The sequence below is a fragment of the Chelonia mydas genome, chromosome 2 (genome assembly GCF_015237465.2).
Source record: "Chelonia mydas isolate rCheMyd1 chromosome 2, rCheMyd1.pri.v2, whole genome shotgun sequence".
Taxonomy (NCBI): Eukaryota; Metazoa; Chordata; order Testudines; family Cheloniidae; genus Chelonia; species Chelonia mydas.
In genome coordinates, this window is record NC_057850.1 from 256,239,090 (window position 1) to 256,242,496 (window position 3,407).

Consider the following 3,407-nt stretch of genomic DNA (forward strand, 5'->3'; position numbering starts at 1 on the left):
ATAGCTCCAGTAGATCTGCACCCATTTACATCAAGGGAAGTGATCTGCTCCATTATTATTTGGATTAATTATTTGTATTGCAGTAGTACCTAGAGGTTCCAGCTGAGATTCATAGATTCCAAGGTCAGAGGGGACCATTGGGATTATCGAGCCTGACATAGTACAGGCCAAGATTACACTAGATCAGGGTCCCATTGTATTAGGTGCTATACATAGTCATAGTGTAATGCTGACAGACCCCAGTCGTCGGCGGGCAGGATTGAACCGGGGACCTCTAGGAGTTTAGTGCATGAGCCTCTACCGCATGAGCTGAAAGCCAACTGCCTGTTAGCTCAGGCTGGAGAGCAACTCATTAATCTCTCTCTCTAAGTGGTCTCGGTGCCACTAGATCGGACAGAACCCCACACCCTGGAGGAGTGTGGTTTACAGTAGCAAGAGATAGTCCCAAGCCTGAAGAATTTCTAACAGACAAGACAGACAAAGGAAGTGTTACTGTCCCCAGTTTCCATAACAGGAACTGAGGTGGAGAGAGAGATTAAAGCACAGATCCTGAAGATAATGAAGCCCCTAATTCTCATTGAAACCAATAGGAGTAAGAACCTGCATACCATTGAGGTCAGGTCTTAAGTGACTTGCCCATGGTCACACAGGGAATTTGTGTTGGCCCTCTCTGTACAGGGTGAATTTAACCCACTGCGGGGTGGGGTGGCGTGGGGGACCAGAATCAGGCCTTTAATAGCTTCCTGATCCCATGAGAGGGAATGAGATGAGCGGTACCATCACGGTTCCCTGAAAAGAAATCATTCATGGGAAAAGCTCATTGTTACCTTGCATTTCCTTGTAAGGCATCCTTCTGGAAAGACTGAGCCGGGGCAAGTGCAGCTGGACCTGCAGAGCATAAAAACACCTGCCATTGCAGGGACGCTGAAACAATTTGTATCGGGGGTGGGGGTGCTGAGATTCAATGAACCAAACTGTAAACCCTGTATATGATGGAAACCACTTCAAACCAAGGGATGGAGCAGTACCCCCAGTTCCAGCACCTATATACCGTTGTATTTAAATTGTAATGCAAGAAAGCAGCTCTCTTGGCCATATTTATGCATTTATTCAACAGCCCCTCAAGCCCCTTCAAAGAGCTATTTTCCGTTCTCCACCAGAGAACCCAGAGCTGGCTGAACACACTGGCGGAGAGAGTGCTTCTCCCTAAAGATCATTACTCTCACAGGCACTCAGGCCTCATGGGGAACAGGAGCTGGAAAATGCTTTTACAGCTAATGGTGAATTTGTCTTTACATGATAACATTTATTTTTAGAATCTCAACTACCTACGCCGTGATACAAGGGATCAGCAAAGGGGAAAAACAGCACTCCCCCCCCCCCCATTAGCTTTCATAGCTCCAACTTTTCAAGTTAGTCAGCGATGATCTGAGGTGGTCTGTATCCCTCTCCATGCTGTGATGTGCTCAGGACCTTTGAAATGCTAACAAGTTACCTGAGCTACTTTCTGCTTCCTTTTTTTAGAGAGCATGAGGTGGAGGGAGAAGCTAAATGAAGATGGATGGGTGCTCGCTCTTGAAATTGCAGAATGGCATGACTGCAGTGTAATTACAAGGGACCAGGTCCTCAGCCAGTGTATATCAGTGCCACTCCTCTGATGTCAATGCAGTAATGCTGATTTACACCAGCTGAGCCTCTGTACCTGCAAAAGAACAGTTCTCCGGCACTTTCCTTCTGCAGAACACTTTGTGACAAAGAGGAACCCTCCCTCCAGTAACCCTGGCTTCTCCCAACATCACTGTTTCCAAAGGAATGACTCGCACATGCTGCATCCTACATGCCACCAGGAATGGCTCACTGGTGATCTGAGTCGGAGATCCACTATCCCAGAAGGCATGGTCAAATCCCTCCTCACACAACCCTGCTCTACTGTGATGCCTACAGGAAATCCAACAGCTAAAGATGACTGGGTTGACCTCAAGCAGGGGTAAATTATATTGCTTATTTTTAAAAAATAAAATCATTTAACTGAGCACGATTTGATCCTACAGAACCAAGCACTGTTGTTATTTATTTATGGAATAGGCAACAGGTTGAAAATAAACTTACAACAGTACTTCTTCATACAACGCACAGTCAACCTGTGGAACTCATTGCCAGGGGATGTTGTGAAGGCCAAAATTATAATTAGATAAGGTCACGGAGGACAGGTCCATCAATGGCTATAGCCGAGATGGTCAGGGACACAACCCAGTGCTCCAGGTGTTCCTAAACATCTCACTGCCAGAAGCTGGGACTGGACAACATGGGATAGTTCACTCAAAATTGTCCTGTTCTGTTCATTGCCTCTGAAGCATCTGATATTGGCCACTGTCAGAAGACAGGACACTGGGCTAGATGGACCTTTGGTCAGACCCAGTAGGGCCATTCTTATGTTCTTATAGTAGAGTAGTTCTTAGATGCCCCAACTAAGATCATGGCCCCATTGTGCTCAGTTCAGGCACATAGTAAGAGGCAGCCTGAAGACCTAAAGAGATTACAGTCAAACTATAATCCACAGAGGGGTGAAGCGACTTGCCCTAGGTCACAATGGCAATTGAGAAGATGGATGGTCCAGTGGTTTGGGCACTAGCCTGGGAATTGGGAGACCTGCATTTGACTTCCTGTTCTACCAGAGACTCGACTCCCCATGTGATGTTGGTCAAGTCACTTAAAGGCTGTCTACCCAGCAGGAAAGATGACGTGTTGCTAACTTGGGGTTAAAATAGAAATGAAGAGTGGGCAGCTTGAATTCAACCCTAGGGACTGAAAAGCAGAGGTGCTGTGTTGTGACTACTATGTTAACCTGAGTTAAGATATGATATGATTGCTCTCTATAAATATATCAGAGGGATAAATACCGGAGAGGGAGAGGAATTATTTAAGCTCAGTGCCAACGTGGACACAAGAACAAATGGATATAAACTGGCCATCGGGAAGTTTAGACTTGAAATTAGATGAAGGTTTCTAACCATCAGAGGAGTGAAGTTCTGGAATAGCCTTCCAAGCGAAGCAGTGGGGGCAAAAGACCTATCTGGCTTCAAGATTAAACTCGATAAGTTTATGGAGGAGATGGTATGATGGGATAACATGATTTTGGCAATTAATTGATCTTTAACTATTCATGGTAAATAGGCCCAATGGCCTGTGATGGGATGTTTGATGGGGTGGGATCTGAGTTACTACAGAGAATTCTTTCCTGGGTATCTGACTGGTGAATCTTGCTCACATGCTCAGCGTTCAGCTGATCGCCATATTTGGGGTCGGGAAGGAATTTTCCTCCAGGGCAGATTGGAAGAGGCACTGGGAGTTTTTCGCCTTCCTCTGTAGCAAGGGGCATGGGTCACTTGCTGGAGGATTCTCTGCAC